Source organism: Arachis hypogaea, chromosome 11 (assembly GCF_003086295.3).
Source record: "Arachis hypogaea cultivar Tifrunner chromosome 11, arahy.Tifrunner.gnm2.J5K5, whole genome shotgun sequence".
NCBI lineage: Eukaryota > Viridiplantae > Streptophyta > Magnoliopsida > Fabales > Fabaceae > Arachis > Arachis hypogaea.
This window is the reverse complement of record NC_092046.1, coordinates 94,486,437-94,506,799: the sequence shown is the minus strand read 5'-3', so window position 1 is coordinate 94,506,799 and position 20,363 is coordinate 94,486,437. Positions and strand designations below refer to the sequence as shown.

Sequence of the window (20,363 nt, the reverse complement as noted above, 5' to 3'; positions counted from 1 at the left end):
GATGGTGTGAAAGATATAGATTGAAATTAAATGAGATTGATTATGATGCTTGGTATGGATAGATTATGATTAATAAATATTTTGGTGGAGGATTGTTTATAATGTTATGAATTTTATAATTGAGATTGAGAATAATGAAGTGTGAAGAAAAATTTGGTATGAATGGTGGAATGTGGTAGATTTTGATGCAAGTTGGAGTTGGGAAGGGTTTTGGATGATTTTGGTTGAGGATTGTGGAAAATTGAAACTTTGTGAACTTTTGCTTAAACTGAAATTTTGAGCTACCATGCTTGAAATCCAATGTATTTTATATCAAATGAAAGAAACTTGAACAAGATTTAAAATGGTTTAAATTTTGAGAAAATCTGAATTCGGTAGAAAAAGATATGATTATAGAAAGTTTGGTCTCAAAATCTGAAATTCTGCAATGTTGCAGAATTTTGTAATTCTGGTTTGTGTGCACACGCACAGCCTTGTGCGTACGCACACCCCTGTGATTTTTTGAAATTGTGCACACGCACAGCCTTGTGCATACGCACACATAAGGGAAAACCTTCTGTTGAGAGCTGATAAACCACTATTTTATAGTTTATATTGTGTTTAATTGTGTGGTTTTGTCATGATCCTTAACCACTTATTCATCAATTTAGCATGCATTTAGATTTCCTTCCTAAATTTAGTACATGTTTGAAAATTGCTTCCTAGAGACTCTAATTATTTAATTTTAATTCTCCTTTATTCCATTCGATGCCGTGATCTGTGTGTCAAGTGTTTCAGGCTTTATAGGGCATGAATGAGATGGAGATTGGAGAGGAAGCTAGCAAAAATGGAAGAAACACAAGAATTTGAGGAGATAACCAGCGAGAAGTGACGCGGTCGCATGGCTCACACGACCGCACGAAGGAGCGCAAATCGCAGTGACGCGGCCGCATGGCTTGCGCGGCCGCGCGGATTGGAAAGCGCAAGCGACGCGGTAGCGTGGACGACGCGAACGCGTGGAGAGGAAAAAGCGCAAGCGGCGCGTCCATATGGATGACGCGATCGCGTGACATGTGCGATCTGCATAATCTGCAGAATTCGCTGGGGGCGATTTTGGACCTTATTTCGGCCCAGTTTTCGACCCGGAACAGCAGACTAGAGTCAGAGAATATGCAGAAACAACACACACATTCATTCAGTAGTTTTAGATCTAGTTTTTCACTCTCTTAGGTTTTTCTCTCTAGTTTTTAGAATTTTTAATTTTCAATTGGTCTTAGCATTGGAACATTGAGAAGAGTTATTTCCTCATCAAGACTTCATCATTCTAGTTTGTTCTCTTAACTTGGTTTTATTCTTCCATGTTTTTTTGTTATGTTCAATTTTGTCATTCAAATACTTTTATGATTAATTAACGCAAGGATTATTTCTTTTTAATTCAATTTCAATTCCAATAATCATGTCTTCTTTTAATTCCCTTTTATGTGTTATGGATTTATTATTTACAATGTGTGAGTAGTTTCATTACTTGATGGGGAATTGATTGAAAAGGAACTCTTGAGTTGGAAGGATTGAAAGAAAATTTGTAATTGGGTTAATTGTTGAATTGCTATCCTGTCACCAACGTCAATTCCTTTGAACTAAGTGGGTTGTAACTCGTGAACGGATCTAGTAATCCAACTTGTTTGACTTTTCCTTACCTAGTAAAGGATAACTAAACAGAGTAACCGTTAATTATAAATCAATCTTAAAAATCACTCCATCAATGATAGAGATTCTAACTAATCAATTCCCAGTTAAGGCTTTTATTCATATCATTTAATTTTCCTCAGTTTACATTCCAATTTACTTACCTCAATTTCTTCGAACCTCTGATTAATAAGAAAGCACCCTTCTCTGCAACTTATTGGGAGATGACCTGGGACTTAAAACTCCCAGTAATTTTGATTTAAACTCTTTGTGACACATTTCTAAATTAATAGGCAGATTTTCGGTGAATTAAGAACTATACTTGCAACGTATCAATTTTAATAATTTTTTTAATTCATCAGCTTCTGCTTCCCATCAATTTTTGGCACCATTGCCAGGGAGTTGCAATAGAGTGCTAATTTTATTAATTAGAATTTATTTATTTGCATTTTATTTAATTTTGCTACTATGAGCTGCATGTTTCTTCCGTCAAATGACACGTTCACTTCCTGTTCCGCGCTTGCTAATATTCGATCCTGAAATTGAAAGAACAATTTCATGAATAAGGCGAGAACAACATAGGTTAGCCCGCTCTGAGGGCGAATCTGAAAGTGAATCTGAGGAAGAAACCAGCCCCCGTTCTACTGATTCAGTTATTTTACGTGCAGAAAACATGGCAGCTAGAAGAGTTACCATCCAGGAGGAAGGAGCTCCTGATTTTACAATGCAACCGTTTCAAGCGCATCATCCAGTGGTAGCTACGGATTTTGAAATAAAGACCGCACTATTAAATTTGATGCCCAAGTTTCATGGCCTACCTGCTCAAGAGCCTATCAAGCACTTGAGAGATTTCCAGGCAACCTGTTCTACTGTCAGGCGTGATGGCACTGATGAAAATTCAATTCTGCTAAAAGCTTTTCTGTTCTCTCTTGAGGGAAAAGTAAGAGAGTGGTACTACACTCAACCTATAGCAAATGTATCCAACTGGGATACACTCAGAAAGGAGTTTCTGGAGAAATTCTTTCCATCTGAAGTTACTGATAAACTGAGGAAGGATATCTCTACAATTGTTCAGGATGAGAATGAAACTCTCTTTGAATACTGGGAGCGCTTCAATAATCTTCTGGAAGCATGCCCCCACCACATGATTGACAAGGTCATGCTACTTAGCTATATCACACAAGGTATGAGGCCCCAAGATAAGACCACATTGGAAAGTGCCAGCAATGGGTCTATGAAGAAGTACAAGACCATTGATGAAGCTTGGCAATTGATCAGTGATTTAGCTGAATCTACTCGGAACCACAGACAGAAGCAAGGTCGTTCAAAAGCTGTTGCAGAAGTATCTTCTGGCAGAGAGACTACTGCTCTAACTCAAAGCATCTGTGAGATGACCAACCTGCTGAAGCAGATGCAGTTGAATCAACAAGCTCAGCAAACTCAACCGCAACAAAACCAACAACTAGTCCCAGAAATAATTTGCGGAATTTGTGCTGATTACAGCCATTACACTGATGAGTGCCTGTAGCTCCAACAAGAAGACAACATGGTGGCATCCACTCACAACTTCTATGACCGTCCCAACCAAGGGTACAATCAAAGTGGAAATAATAACCATGGATGGCAGGACAATTCAAACTAGAATTGGAGGGACAATAATAACAGGGGAGGCAGAGATAATCAGGGAAATCAGAGGTGGAATAATAACAACAACAGGCAGCAAAATCAACCTTACCGAGCACCTCACCTGAGGCAAAACCAAGGACTACCGAACAATCAGCAGCAAACCTCTCAATTTACTCATTCTTCTGTATATTACAAGCTTTTGAAAAAAGACAACTGGCCATGGAAAGTACCATCGTGAACAGTATTAATGCCAGTCTGAATGGTCTCACCTCTACTCTGCAAGCTTTTATGACACAGCTTGGTTCAGCACAAAATTCCAGTAACCAACCTTCAAGCACCACTGGAATCCCCTCTCAACCATTACCCAATCCAAAGGGAGGCATTAATGCCATCACCCTGAAGTCTGGAACTACACTACATGAGAGGAATCAGGAGGAACCAAGCTCACCAGAATACGCCTCAGCTGAAGAGGTGGTGGAAATCGAAGATGTTGAAGAGGAAGAGGATATACAGGACATAGCTGAAGAAGAGATAGCTCAACCACAAGAAGAAGCACCAAAAGGCGCAGGCACCATGGAACCCACTGTTCCCATTCCATTTCCACAGCTTGCAAGGAAGCCCAGGAAGCAGCTGGAACCTGATCCTAAAATGGTAGAGATATTCAAAAAGGTCGAGGTAACTGTCCTCCTTTTTGATGTTATTCAGCAGGTACCTAAATATGCAAAGTTTTTAAAAGACTTATGTATCCATAAAGACAAGATTAATGAATTAGAAACTATTCCTTTAGGTAGTTCTATATCTGCTTTAATGGGAGGATTACCTGAAAAATGTAGTGATCCAGGTCCTTGCATAGTTAGTTGTACTATTGGTAGTGTAGTAATTTATGATTGCATGTGTGATTTAGGAGCATGTGTCAGTATAATGCCTTTGTCCATATATGATGTTTTGAGGCTCCCTCCCTTAAAAAGGTCGGTAACTCGTTTTGTGTTAGCAGATAAAAGCATTATTACAGTGGCTGGAGTTGCTGAAGATGTTTTGGTGAACATTAAAGGGCTCACATTTTCCACTAATTTTTATATCTTGGAGATGCCCCATAATGATTCAGATAAGCCATCATCAATCCTACTTGGAAGACCATTCCTGAAAACATCAAAATTCAAATTGGATGCTTTTTCAGGAACATACTCCTTTGAAATAGATGGCCGCATAGTGATCTTCAACCTGAATGGAGTCATTGACAACCCCCCAGAAGATCGTTCTATCTTCCAGTGTGATGTCATAGACGAAAGTGTGGCTGAAGTTCAAAAAGAAGAGTTTGAAGAGAGGCACACTGGACAAGGTCCAAGTGTGGGGACCCTCTTAACTGACAATGAGGACACTTCGCCATTTTCACAAGCCCCAGATAATCCAGAGCCTGCCCATGATCAAAAGTTAGAATTGAAACCTCTCCCTCCACATCTCAAATATGCTTATCTCGAGGATAAGCAGAAGCTTCCGATTATTATTGCAAGAGAACTGACTTCTCAACAAGAAGAGCAGTTAATTGATGTGCTAAGGAAGCATAAGAAGGCAATTGGGTGGAGTTTGGCAGACATAGTGGGAATCAACCCTCAAGTATGCGAGCACAGAATATTTTTGGAAGAGGGAGCAAGACCTGTCCGTCAACCCCAAAGGAGATTGAATCCCACCATCTTAGAAGTTGTAAAAAAGGAGGTGACCAGACTATTGGAGGCCGGTATCATATATCTCATTTCAGACAGTGAATGGGTAAGCCTAATACAAGTGGTACCCAAGAAGTCCGGAGTCACTATCGTGAAGAATGAGCATGGAGAGCTCATAGAAACTAGAGTTTAGAATGCTTGGAGAGTCTGTATTGATTACAGGTGTCTCAACCAAGCTACCGATAAGGATCACTACCCACTTTCATTCATTGATCAAATGCTGGATCGCCTGTCAGGTAAATCACATTATTGCTTTCTAGATGGTTACACAGGTTATTTCTAGATTCATATAGCTCCTGAGGATCAGGAAAAGACTACTTTTACATGTCCTTTTGGGACTTACGCTTATAGGAGAATGCCCTTTGGCTTGTGCAATGCACCAGCTACTTTCCAAAGGTGCATGATGAGTCTTTTCTCTGATCTTACTGAGGACTGTATGGAAGTTTTTATGGACGATTTCAGCATTTATGGTGATTCTTTTACCCTTTGCTTAGATGGATTATCTAGAGTATTAGATAGATTTATTAATACAAACCTTGTACTGAATTTCAAAAAATACCACTTTATGGTAAAACAAGGGATTGTATTAGGACATGTGGTATCTAATAATGGTATTTCTGTGGACCCAGCAAAAGTGAATGTTATTTCTAGTTTACCATACCCTTCGTCTGTGAGGGAAGTCCGTTTGTTCCTTGGCTATGCAGGTTTCCATAGGAGATTTATTAAGGACTTTAGTAAGGTGGCACTTCCCTTATCTAGATTACTGCAGAAGGACATTGAGTTCGAGTTCAGTGAGGATTGCAAACAAGCATTTGATAAGCTGAAGACTGCTCTAACTCAAGCCCCAATTGTGAGAGAACCCGACTAGAGCCAGCCGTTTGAAATCATGTGCGTTGCTTCCAACCATGCAGTAGGAGCAGCGCTGGCTCAGCGTGAAGGTAAGGATCCTTTTGTTATTGCCCACGCATCTAAGACTTTAGACACTGCCCAGTCCAATTATACTACTACTGAGAAAGAACTTCTTGCTATTGTTTTTGCTCTGGATAAATTTCGGGCCTATTTACTTGGTACCAAAGTAGTAGTATATTCAGACCACGCAGCTCTAAAGTATCTATTAGCTAAAAAGGAGTCCAAACCAAGACTTATACATTGGATACTACTGCTACAAGAATTTAATTTAGAAATAAAGGATAGGAGTGGTAATCAGAATTTAGTAGCAGACCACTTGAGTCGCCTTGAACATATTAAGGATGATTCTACTCCTATAGATGATAATTTTCCTTTTGATAACCTACAAGCAGTATATGAGGTAGTCCCTTGGTATGCACCTGTTGCTAATTATTTAGTTAGCCGCACATTTCATCCACATTTTTTCTAAACATCAAAGAGACAAGCTGAAAAGTGAGTCAAAATATTATATATGGGATGACCCATATTTATGGAGATGTGGCGCTGACCAGATAATTAGACATTGTGTGCCTCAATCAGAATTCCAGTCTATTTTAGAGGCCTGTCACTCATCTGAGAGTGGAGGACATTTTGGCCCTCAACGAACAGCTAGAAAGATCTTAGACTGTGGATTCTGGTGGCCTACTCTTTTTAGAGACGCTGCTGAGTTTTGCAAATCTTGTATCCCATGCCAGAAATTTGGTAATATCTCCAGGAGGGATGAGATGCCTCAACACTATATGCTTTTCTGTGAAATTTTTGATGTATGGGCATTGACTTCATGGGTCCATTTCCAAATTCTAATGGATATTTTTATATATTGTTAGCTATGGATTATGTTTCCAAATGGGTGAAAGCAATTCCTACCCGCACTGACGATGCTAACACTGTTGTTTCTTTTGTGAGAAACCACATTATATACCGTTTTGGATCACCACAAGCGATCGTGAGCGATCAAGGCACCCATTTTTGTAACAGGAGACTAACAGGATTGATGAAGAAGCATGGGATAATCCATAAAGTTGCAATAGCTTACCATCCCCAAACTAATGGGCAAGCCGAGGTGTCGAACAGAGAAATTAAGCATATCTTGGAAAAGATAGTGAAGCCTCATAGAAAAGACAGGAGCACCAGGCTACAAGATGCACTGTGGGCATATAGAACATCATACAAGACACCCATTGGGATGAGTCCCTTTCGCTTAGTTTATGGAAAAGCTTGCCATCTCCCAGTTGAAATCGAACACAGAGCCTTCTGGGCAGTTAAAGAGTGCAACATGGAAATTGAGAAGGCCGGAGCTGAAAGAAAGTTGCAACTGCAGGAACTGGAGAACCTTCGTGATTGTCTGGTGCTGAGGAGGTTAGGTAGGTAGTGGAGATGGGATCGCACGGGGGTTAGGATGGCGAAGGCTGTGAGACAGCGGTGACTAGTTTTAGTTAGAAATCCCCTAAGTTTATATACCTTGTCCATTAGTTACGGTTTAAATTATTCATTTCGTTAAGCTTGAATATCTGTTTGGTATGAAGCTCCAGGATTGCCTCTGGCATCCAGGAGTCTTATATCTTACATCACTGGCCACTGTTACCATACTAAGAACTTTCGATTCTCATACCATATTCTGTTGTTATTTTTCAGATGTAGGTCGCAACCCACGTCGGTGAGTTGTTCTGATGGTGACAGAGCGGAGGATCCTGGATACATTTTGGATGTCTTTTTTGTTTATTTTGTTTATATCTCTCATCTTTTGTATTCACTTTTGCCTAGAGGATTATCTTCGAGAGAAAAACTTGGACTTTGACGGCTTTTGTCACAACCATATGCCTCAATAAGAGATCTTGGACTTTGACGTTGTTATTCACCATTGGGATTATAAGTCTTCGAAGTTTGAAATATGTTCCAACTATCATTAGAAAATCTCTTTTGCTGCCATTCATTCAACCCTTCTTCTCTTGTATTACCTACAGTTCCTATTGAGTCCAACCTATCACCACCAACCTGAGGATGAAAAACCAACACACTGTTAGAATTCAGCTTATCTGTCTATGGGATCTCTCTTTCTATTAACAGGTATAAACAGACACCTTTCTATTAAAACAAAAATTTGGTGGCCACATCATTTATGTTGAGACACACAATATATATATATATATATATATATATATATATATATATATATATATATATATATATTATTTTTATCAATCATGACAAACAGCTTTAACGTATCAACAAAATCACTGCTATTTTTGCATACAACATATATTTCACACAAAAGTTTACATTATCCATAATTGAACTAGAGTGTTCCATCTGCTGCAAGGATTGTGGTTTAATAACATGTGCCCCAGGAATTGGTCCACGAAAATCATATGCCCCAAGGTGATTAGCAAAGGATTGTTGATTATTAACTGCTGGTGAAGATTGCATTTGAGCTTCAATATTGCTTAGGACAAAGGGAGAAAAGATATTTGACTAGGTACCAAAGAGACGTTGCAGAATGATTGGGCTGGACCTACTTATATGCCTCACAGTAAACCTTGGCACAGAAAAAATTGTTTCAATCTTTCAATAACAGAATAAAATAAAAATGAAATATAAGTAGAAATAACCTTGCTCTAATTGACCTACTTGAGGTAGACGTAATGAGAAGTGTTTAACATATTCTTAGCCAAAATTCTTCACAATACTATCCAGAAGAGAGAGAGAAGGAAGTTTTTTATCAGCAGGGACCTGACAGAGGATAGATTTAAACAATTGAGGAACCATATAAACAACTGAGATTTAAATAATATTATTGCTTAGCTTTACTAATTTTCTACTACACAAATATCAGCAAAAATGCATGACAGAATATCATTGTTATTTGCCAAATTATGAGCAAAAGTAACATTTAAAAAACCATTCTTTACGATTTCTTTATAGACAATTCTCATCATGCCTTTTTTTTATGTGGCGAAAATGATCTCTGAAACTCAATCTTAACAAAGGGTTGAGACTTTATTGATAAAATCAACCTTAACACATGTTTAATTACTCTGCCCCTTAGATCACCAATGTATGAGATACAGCTAGGCGTACCCCAACTTCACATTGTATGCTTCGAATTTCATTCGAGTTCAGTCAAGACCTGAAATACATCATTTAATTCTTGGATTTTAAGCTCAGTTTTATCCTTTTGACGGGATTCATGTGCCAATTGCTAGTTATCCGGGAAGTTATGTTATCTTAAAATTCTCTGTTCTTAGTTGTATAATAATAATAATAATAATAATTAATGATTTAGAATCCATTCTCTCTCGCGGTAAACTCTCACACAAATAAATCTGAGGCAAGAACAGATGGAATGATGAAGTCAATTGGAATTGGAAGTAATGACTTTTCCTCGTATTCGCAATCAAATAAGACTGTAAAGAAAATAAAAAAAATAAAATATAAAATAGGATTGGAAAACATTAATATAACTTAAATGCTGATTTATGGGTAATTGCCAAAATTGAAACAATGCCCAAACATGGACAACTTTTGACCCCAATAAAAGTAGGGGTTTTTTACAAATGGTGCAAAAAAGGTAATAACTTTCTGCAGTAATGGAGACAGACCTCAAGAATCCGGTTGCAAATGGCATCGGCGATGCCCTTAACGTGTTTCCACTGCTGGCCAGCAATGATAGTGAGATCGGTAATGATTGATGCACGGAAAACTTGTCTCATAACAAATTTCCTTCGGCAAGTGTACCGAATTTGTCGTCAAGTAAAAACTCACAATAGAGTGAGGTCGAATCTCACAGGGATTGATTGATCAAGCAACTTTAATTAGAGGAATGTTCTAGTTGAGCGAATCAGAATTTGAGTTGAGAATTGCAGAAAATTAAATGGCGAAAAAGTAAATAACGGAAAAGTAAATGCTAGAAATAAAGAGCTGAATGTAGATGACAGAAAGTAAATTGCAGAATCTTAAATGGGAATGGGGTAATTGCTCATAAAAGTAAATGACAGAAATTAAAGAGAATGGGTAAGATCAGAAATGGGGAGTTCATTGGGCTCAGGAGATGTTGCATTCTCCGGATCAATTTCATTTTCATCTCTTCCTCAATCAATGCACTCATTGATCTTCTTGGAAATCTTAAGTGATTGAATTACAATTCCTTGTAATTCAATCTCTCAAATCTTGATCAATAGCCAATTCCTTGGTCAATTGCTCATGAGAAGAGATGAAGTATGGTCACTGATTATACCACATGCATTTCCCAAATCAAGTGTTGAGAGGATTATAGTCACAAATCCATCCAAACCCAATATGGTCCAGCATGAGAAAGCATTTCTAGCATGATCTCTTCATTCCTCTTTCAAGGTTCAGAAGAGATCCAAGTTTGAATAGCTTCTTTTCCAAGATAACTACCCAATTGGATGAAGATCGAAAGCTTTCAAGTAAAATCAAGAGAAAAGATAGAAGAAGAATAATGAAAACTAGTATTGATCCATCAAATTATAACAGAGCTCCCTAACCCAATGAAAGGGGTTTAGTTGTTCATAGCTCTGGAAAATGAAAACAAAGATGGAGAATACATCATGAAACTAGAAGTGCAGAGAAAGTAAAATACAGAGAGTAGTTCTATGCCAAGAGGCTCCCTATAATTTCCAACTCTCCTTTTTCTAATTCAAAGCTACTCCTATATATAATACTCTTCTGATCTTCTAGTTGGCTCTTCAAGTCTTGGGAATGGACCTTTGGATCTTGAGTTTGAAGCAGTTATCTTCTTCATTGGGCTTAGTTTTACTTGCAGAGAGAAAGTGTGAAGTGGGCAGAGACTTTAGCTGAGGACGTTAGTGGTGTTAACGTTTAAGTGGAAATGTGGGTTCGAGAACGTTAGTGACAATCACCTTTTTCACTAACGTTCCTCACCAAAGTAAGAGCCACGTTAACTCCAATGTTAGTGGCACAAACGTTGCCTCTTTGTCCTTCACACACGTTATTGGGACTTACCTTTCCCAATAACGTTGAGAAGTCTCCCCCTTCCCTACGTTAGAGTCCACGTTAACTTAGTTAATGTGGCTCTTTTAACGTAGGCTTGCCAACCTTCGAGAACGTTAGTGACACTTACCTTTGTCACTAACATTCCAATGTGCCCCTATTTCTCACGTTAGAGTCCACGTTAACTAGGTTAACTTGGCTTCTAACGTGGCCATGCTAGCCATCTCCAACATTAGTGACAAAGTTGAGTGTCACTAACGTTGGCTCATCATTCCCTTATCCACGTTAGCTTCCACGTTAACTAAGTTAACGTGGGAGTTAACGTGGCTCATAGTGGCTTGTGTGGGTTCATTCCAACGTTAGTGACAATGTTAGGTGTCACTAACGTTTGCGATCACATTCTTGTTTCACGTTAACTTCCACGTTAACTACGTTAGTTAACGTGGGAGTTAACGTGGCTTATCGAGGCTTGGCCAACGTTAGTGACAAAGGTGAATGTCACTAACGTTGGCTTCTCTCTTGCTTCTTAACGTTAGAGCCCACGTTAACTAAGTTAACGTGGCTCTTAACGTGGCCATTTATGAGCTTGGTCCAACGTTAGTGACAAAGGTAAGTGTCACTAACGTTGGCTCCATTTCCTTTCCTCCACGTTAGAGTTCACGTTAACTTAGTTAACGTGACTCTTAACGTGGGCAATGATGGCTTCGAGAGCGTTATTGGCGATTACTTTTCTCATTAACTTTGCAAGTTACTCCCATTCCACGTTAGGAGTTACGTTAATTAGATTAACGTGGCTGCTAACGTGGTTCTTCCTTGCTTCCTTTGTCCTGAAATCAAGCAATAGAGTGCATCAAAGTTCTAGTCCAAGTCATGGGAAGTACAACATCCAATTTGTCATTAAATTCATGCAAAATCCTCATGAAATCATGTAAAGTGCACAATGTATGCTTGAATCAAGATGTAAGTGAATATCTACCCAAAACTAGCTTATTTTCTAAGGAAATGCATGAAACTACCCTAAAAACAGTAAAGAAAAGGTCAGTGAAACTGGCCAAAATACCCTGGCATCAATGATGGGGTTCACATTGGAGGTGAATTCCAACAACAATAACCCATAAGAGAAATGAGTCATTCTTGTGGAGGTCATGTCCCTGGTTTTATGGTGGTTTCATGCATAGCAACTTAGATTCATTCCTTTACTGGCTTTCAGACTTTTATCATGTCCTAGAATACTCACTGTGATTGCATCCCATGAGACTTTTATTCATTGATCCTTTTATTGTTATTTCAGGGCTTATTTGTGTTCTTAGGCTAAGTGCTCTGTAAGGGGGCGACTCTTTAAGATAAGCTTTCAGCCAACACTCCCGAACCAGTTGGTTCAAGTTGCAAGGTGTTAAGACACCCCTAAGGACTTACTCCCTCAAGTCTCTTTCCCCCATACATACACACCACAGGCATATAGTTTATTTATTTTCTTTTCTTGAGACCTTGGTTTCCAGTACCTCTTTGGGTTACTAAATTCTCTGTGGTGAAGGTTACTCTTGATAGTGGACTTTCAGCTGATAATCCCGAGTTAGTTAACCCAAGTTACCAAGTGATAAGGCACCCCTAAGAGCTTATTCATCCAAGTAGATCCCTAACACAGGAGCACCACAGACACATGCCTCAAGATTAAAACCATTGGTGCCTAGCCTTATTGCTTACTCTTTTTCTTTTATTTTTCAACCTTTATTGTTCTTTCCCTTTTTCTTATTAGGATCTTCTTATTTAGCTAGTCTCATGGGGTGTGTCTCAAGCATTGTATTCATGACAGATAGTTGTCCTCCCACCTGGTGGTTGAACCAACTTAGCTAACTTATGACTATACCATAAACTCATGAACTTACTCCATAATATGAACTCCTCTCTGGTCTTTTAAAAAAAACTCATTCTCTTTTTCATTTGATTTAAAGGGACAAATATACAAGTAAGCAAAGTACGGATGCAGTGACATAAAGACTAGCAAGCATAGACCTATTCAACCAGAAACTTAAAAGACAGAAGAATAAAAAAAAAAGTTCAAACTAACATGGAAGCAAGTTCTATTTCATACAAGATCTTCCTTATTTAAAACATAGAGAAAGATGGACCAAAGAAGAAACTCCACCACCTTTTACTCATGTGCTTGCCCATGCTCTCTTCCTTGTTTGTCCTCTTTGTGTCCTCTTGCATTTTCTCGCATCCGTGCCAATCTTGCTTGCTTCCAATCCTCAAGTGCCTTCCTTACTGATTCATGACTCTCTTCCACCTTTTGTCTTTCTTCTCGTGCTAATTCATCCCTCATTTCATCGTACCTTGTAATTCCTGGATGCAATATAGGCAGCTGCCCTACCAAGTAACCGAGCCTGGCTTGAGTGTTTATATGATGCCCAGTCTCGCTCAGGTAAACTCCTTCTGCGAATGCCCTTTGCTCGTCCAGTAGTTCTGCCTGTTCTATTTGTCTTTGATGCATCTCATGTATGTGTGCACCTTGATGTGCTTGGATGTTGATTATCCTCTAGATGGATTCTTGTTGTTCATTTTGCCTTTGTTCCATCCTGTGGAATGTTTCACTCCATTGTTGTCCCTGACTCAGTTGTTGTTCCATCATTTGCTTTTGCCACTCCCCTTGTTGAGTCATCCATCTTGAGAGTGATTCCTCTTGCTGCCCCATCATCTGTAGTTAAAGCTCTTTCTGTGCTCCTTGGCTTTCCAAATATTGTCGAGATAGGCCATCATTGGCTTCCTGCAGTTGGTGCATATCCAAGGTGACTGGTGCTTGCCCTTCTAAGACTTGTCCTTCTACTACTTGAGGGGCTGGCCTCTTCCTTTGCTTCCATTGAGGCAGGGGGGATGCGGTAGCATGCATTCGTCGAACGGTTATTGGAATGCCCTCTTACACGGGGTTCTCATCTTCAAACACCACCCCAGCTTTCTTACACAGTCAGTAAATAGTGCTGGGGTAACCCAACGTTCCTCTTGAGTCGCTTTTCTCTGCCATTTTTCTAATGCCCTCGGCTATGAGTTCATGAACCTTGATCTCTCCTCCTTTGAGTATACAGTGCACCATTGTAGCTCTCTTGAGATTCACCTCCGAGTTGTTCCCTGCTGGGAGGATAGACCTTCTTACAATTTTGAACCACCCTTTTGCTTCTAGGGTGAGATCTGCTCTCTTGATGAACCTTGGTCTCCTATCAGTATATCTTTCCCAGTCAGCTCCTGGTACACAAATGTCTTGCACAATCTGGTCATGATTGGGGCTGTTGTTCATTCTTGAATGATAACTCTCTTCTTCAAATGGTATGGACCGTAGCTTCAATGCCCTCATGACACTCATGGGACCAAAATCCACAATCTTTTCTCTCACAAAGCATGTATATGACTTATCATATCGGACCGCATTTGCATAAAACTCTCTTACAAGATTCGCATTTACCTTAATGACCGGATCAGTGAAGAGCTCCCATCTTCTCTTTTCTACCTTCTTTGTGATTTCGGGACACTCAGTTTTCCTAACTTGAAATCCTAGCTCATAAATGATCTCCTTATCCACCATCCACTCGTATTACAATGCATGGTGCAAGCTTCTAAATCTCTTTTCATCATACGGGTGTTGCTCCATAGGTTCCTTTCCCCTCCTTCTTTTAGAGCTCGAAGATGCCATGAATGAGGGTTAATACGTGCAGGTGGTAAGGGTGTGGAGACTTTTAGTTCTTTAGGGTTGAGTGCAATGAAGGGAGTGAAGGGGAATCCGAATTGGAGAGGTGTGAAGAGTGGGCGAGGAGTGTGAAGGTGGGGTACGGAACAAGGATCACTTATATAGAGAGGTTGTGAGTGAATGGAGGGTGTGGATTAATGGAGTGGTTGCTTGATGGACGGTTGGGGTTGTGCATGGAGAAAGGACAATGATCATCACTTTATGATGGAGATTGCTCGGTATTCAAGGGTCCCATTCTTTTCAATGTTGCATGGCAACATTTTGCAATGCATTCCCTTTTTAGAACAAGTGTGTAGTCCCTCCTTTTGTGGTGTCCGAACCTTCTTCATTTAATTGTCCAATCAATCCCCTTCAATGCTCCTTTCCTTTTCCCTATAAAAATAAAATAAGAGAAATCACTATCATAAAAATGTTTTTAAACTTTTCGGCTAGAATAATAAAGAAAAAGAATTAGATTGTTTATTCATGAACACCAACTGACTAACTAACTGTGTATCCTTATATGGATATCCGTGGCACCCTGGGGTGACACCAAACTTAGTTTGGAGCACTGTGATGAAAAGTTCTGTTCAAAGCTCCAAGACTAGCATGCTCTCAGTTGCATTCATGCTTTCTTGGCATGCTTTGAACACCAAACTTGTTCTTCACTATATACTGCCTATTAAGGATTTCACCAGGTGTTTGTCAAGTCTGGGTTGGAATTCATGAATATTGACTTATTCACTATTTTCTAAAAGCATATAAAACATGGGTTGCCTCCCATGAAGTGCTTCTTTAGCGCCACTAGCTTGATGTTTCTCCCTCATCAGGGTGGTTGGTAATGCTTAAAGTCCTCCCCTCTTGCTGTGGACTTATATCCATTGATTGTATCAATGATCTCTACATGTTCCAAAGAGAGAACTCTGTTGATAGTGAGGACCTTAGGTAACTGAGATGGTACAGTGGGGAGATTAGGGGGGATATCTGGGAAGTAAGCTGAGATCACTTTATCCCCTGGAGAGAAGTCTTCCGTAGGGATCTTTGATGAGAGAACTTTTGCGTGGTCTAGAAAATTGCGGATAAATCCTCGTTGCAAGTATAGTTTCTAAACCTTCAAAAGTCCTTTCGTACAAACGTTTTGGGTGTCACAAGTAACAAACCCCTTAAAAATTGTTAATCGAGTATTCAAACCTCGGGTCGTCTTATCAAGGAACTGCGAGGAAGTATGTTCTTATTATTGGTTAGAAAGGTTGTAATCGGGGTTTAAAAGGTGAGAAGCAAGTAATTTAAATGACGAGTGAATTAAATAGCAATTAAAAATAAATAATAACAGTGAAACAACTTTTGGCAAGATAAGGGAAATTAGAAGTCCAACTTAGTTATCTCTCTCAACAATAATGAAAGTTGTATCTTAATTCCACTTGGTCAACCTTTACCAGGGCAAAGGAAAGTTAAGGGACTAATTAAATTGACCTTTGAATCCTAATTATTTCCTAAGAAAAGGTTAGGATTATTTAAGTTTAGCTCAATTAGCAAGATAACGATTATCAGTTATGTTGAGTTTAATAACTGTTGAGTTACTGAATTTTTAACCAGGACCAAAAGGGGGAAAAGTAAAATTGCTGGAATAATAAAAATATCCTTAGATGGGAAGCAATGGTAACTTAAATCAAAGAGAACAATCATAAACTGAAAATACCTCAATTATCATTAATTCAAAGAACAATCTGTGACATGGAATAATTCATAAATCAAATTATAATAATCAATTCAAATGTTAGAATAAATAAATGTAGAACTAAAATAAAAGAACATTAAAACCTGGATCCAGAGTTACTCCCAAAACAAGAAGAAGTCCTAAATCCTAAAAGAGAGAGAGAATCTCTTTCTAAACTAAATCTAAATCATGAAAACTAGAAATTGGCGAGCTCTCCTTGAATGGGTGCATTCCCACACTTTATAACCTCGGGTCTATGCTGTCTGTACTTGTTTCTGGGCCAAAAAGGGCTTCAGAATTCGCTGGGGGCGTATTCTGTAATTTCTGGTGTGTGGCCTCTGTCACGCGTCCGCATGGGTCATGCGGTCGCGTCATTTGGAGCCTTTCCTTGCCATGCGGTCGCGTCAGTCATGCGGCTGCGTCGCTGCTGATTCGTGCTTGGCACGCGATCGCGTCATCCATGCGATCGCGTGAATATCAGTTTCCTTCAAAGCTCCGTTTTGCTTTCTCCTTCCATTTTTGTATGTTTCCTTTTCCATCCTTTAAGTCATTCTGCCTTAGAAAATATGAAACTACTCAACACACTAATCATGACATCGAATGGAAATAAAGGTAATTAAAATAATTAATTTTAAAGCTTAGGAAACATGTTTTTCACAACATGACATAATAAAGAAGGGGAAAGTAAAACCATGCAATTAATGTGAATAAGTAGGTGAAGGATTGTATAAATCACTCAAATTAAGCACAAAAGAACTCATGAAATATGGGTTTATCAACCTTCTTGTTCCTCCACCTCCTTGGTACTTTCTTCTTTGTTCCCTTTGATGTTGCCTTACTCTTTGTGACCTCTTCTCCTAAGGGAATTTTGTTGTTGTCTTCACATGTCTCTGGTGGTTTAGGTTCCCCCAGTTTTTCCTTGAGTTGTGACAACTGCTTATTTCCTTGTTCATCAACCAGGGGCTTTTCCAGATGGGTTGGTTGTGCTTCAGTGCTTGCTTCCTCTGTCAGCATCTCATTATGATCTTTTCTTGGTTCTTTGTTCTCTTGGTCTGCTTCTTGTGAGAATTTGAATACATTAAAGCTGAGTCGTTCATCATGGATCCTCAATATTAGCTCCCCTCGCTCCACATCTATGAGTGCTCTAGCTGTAGCTAGGAATGGTCTTCCCAATATGATTGGGTGAGTGTGACTCTCTTCCATGTCCAGGATGACAAAGTCGGCGGGAAGAAAGTATTTCCCAACCTTTACCAACACATTTTCCACCACTCCTATTGCTTGTTTTTGAGTTTTGTCTGCCAGCCTGATGACTACATCTGTGGGCATTATCTCATTGATCTTCAGCCTCTTCACTGGGGATAAGGGCATTAAGTTGATGCTTGCTCCCAAATCGCAGAGTGCTTTATCAAACATTGTTTCTCCTTTGGCACAGGGGACATGAAAACTCCCTGGATCTTTTCTTTTTGTAGGCAACTGTGGTTGAATGAGGGCACTGCACTCCTTGTTCATCACTATAGTTTGGCCTCCCTTGAGTGAGCTTTTCCTGGGAAGCAGCTCCTTCATATACTTGATGTATGCAGGCATTTGTTGAATAGTCTTGATGAATGGTATGTTGACATGCAGAGATACAAACAAATCTAGAAACCTTGAGTATATTCTCTTCTCCACAGCACCATTGAGCAGTTGGGGAAACGGTGCATAGAGTCTCAGCAGCTCCTGTTGTGAGATTTCTGGTTCTTGGTAATCTTTTTCCTCCTTCTCTGCTGACGTGTCTCCAGGTTGTTCGCTGACTTGTTTGGCTTGTCCTCAGTCTCCTTACCACTTATAGTGACCATCTTGCAATCTTCCCATCTTACTTTCTTTGTTTCACCTCTCAGATTCTTCTCTGTGTCACTTGGGAATCCATCTGTGGGTTTGGGAATCTGCTCAGAGAGATACCCCACTTGAGATTCCAACCTCTTGATTGTATCTCCTTGGTTCTTGAAATTTACTCGCACTTCCTCCTTGAATGCCTTGTTGTCTTGAATCTCTTTGCATATGCCTTCAAGTAGATTCTCAATCCTTGAGAGTCTGTCATCAAATGATGGTAGATTGGGATTAGAGGTGGAAGGATGAGGTAAGTTATTTTGGTTTTGATATGAATGTGGAGAGGTGTTGTCATGGGGGTGTTAATATGGTCTAGATGTGAAATGTTGATGGGCTGCATTGTTGGGATTTGGGCGTCTTTGATCAGGGCCTTGGTCTTATTGATTTTCCCACCCAAAGTTTGGGTGATTCCCCCAGCCAGGGTTGTAGGTCTTGGAGTATGGATCATGGTTTTGCCTAGGTGAATTTCCAATGTAGTTGACTTGCTCCTGACTTCCCTCTGCTTCTTCATTCACTCCTTCTTGGGTTGTTGATGAAGTGGTGATTGCTGCTACTTGGTTCTTCTCCATCTTCTTGGTTAGGTCAGCCAGCTGCTTGGCAATGAGCTTGTTCTGAGCCAGCAGAGCATCTACATTGTTTAGCTCCATCACTCCTCTCGTGTTCCCTCTTTCGGAAGCATAGAAGTAGTCGTTCTCTGCTACAGCTTCAATGACATCTGTGGCCTCCTCAATGGTCTTCTTCTTGTTCAAAGATCCTTCGGATGAATGGTCTACGGCCTTCTTTAACTCATAAGAGAGCCCTTCATAGAAAATGTGCAGCTGCACCCATTCATTGAACATATCTGGTGGGCACCTCCTTGTTAGGTCTTTAAACCTCTCCCACGCTTCATACAGAGTCTCACCATCTTGTTGCCTGAAAGTTTGGACCTCAGCTCTCAGCCTATTGATTCGTTGATGGGGGTAAAATCTTGCTAAGAATTTGTTCACCACAACTTCCCAAGTTGTCAAGCTCTCCTTTGGGAAAGACTCCAGCTACTTGGCTGCCTTATCCTTGAGTGAGAATGGAAATAAGAGCAGTCTATAGGCGTCAGGATGAACACCATTAGACTTCACTGTGTCACATATTCTCAGGAAGGTGGTTAGATATTGATTGGGGTCTTCTTGGACACCTCCTCTGAACGAACAGTTATTCTGAACAAGGGTGATGAGCTGTGGCTTCAGTTCAAAATTGTTGGCGTGGATGGTTGGCTTTTGAATGCTACTTCCATAGTTTCCTGGGTTTAGATTGATGTAAGAGCCTAAAATTCTTCTATCCTCCCCAGCATGATTTGTTCGACCTTCTCTGCCATGGTTGTGAGTCTCTTATTTATGATGGTTTTTCATGTTTTCTTCCATGTTTGGTTCAAAGTATTCCTCCTCTTCCTCAGCACCAACTACTCTTTTTCCTTTTGCTTCCCTCCTTAATCTAAAGAAGGTCCTCTCAGGTTCAGAATCAAAGGAAGTTGAAGCCCCGCTTCTTCTCCCTGTCATACAACCCACAAGTACAAGCAAGGAAAATAGATGCAGAAAGTATTTCTGTCAGAATGACTGTTAGTTTGAGTGATGCAATATATCAAACAGTTAGTGGGTTAGTGAAATGAATGGTAAATAACTAAAAATGAAAAAGTAGGGGAAAGGGAAGAAATTAACTAAAACTGAAAGTAAATTACTCAAACAGAAAATTGAATCAAACAAAAATAAAATGCTCAATCTAGTTACCCACCAATTTAATCATTGTTGATGCACAATCAATCTCCGGCAACAACGCCATAAACTTGATGCACGGAAAACTTGTCTCATAACAAATTTCCTTTGGCAAGTGCACCGAATTTATCGTCAAGTAAAAACTCATAATAGAGTGAGGTCGAATTCCACAGGGATTGATTGATCAAGCAACTTTAATTAGAGGAATGTTCTAGTTGAGCGAATCAGAATTTGAGTTGAGAATTTTAGAAAATTAAATGGCGGGAAAGTAAATAACAGAAAAGTAAATGCTAGAAATAAAGAGCTGAATGTAGATGACGGAAAGTAAATTGTAGAATCTTAAATGGGAATGGGGTAATTGCTCATAAAAGTAAATGACAGAAATTAAAGAG

At 39.5% G+C, this 20,363-nt stretch overlaps 2 non-coding genes across 2 annotated transcripts; one reads left to right on the top strand and one right to left on the bottom strand.

Annotated features, from left to right (window-relative positions):
- Positions 1–2,707: 2,707 nt before the first annotated feature.
- Positions 2,708–2,815, bottom strand: LOC112724510 (small nucleolar RNA R71). Its single transcript, XR_003163669.1, has one exon. It is a non-coding gene; the product is annotated as a small nucleolar RNA R71 (small nucleolar RNA).
- A 16,248-nt stretch (positions 2,816–19,063) lies between these two features.
- Positions 19,064–19,170, top strand: LOC112725412 (small nucleolar RNA R71). The gene has a single exon (XR_003164523.1). It is a non-coding gene; the product is annotated as a small nucleolar RNA R71 (small nucleolar RNA).
- Positions 19,171–20,363: the final 1,193 nt, after the last annotated feature.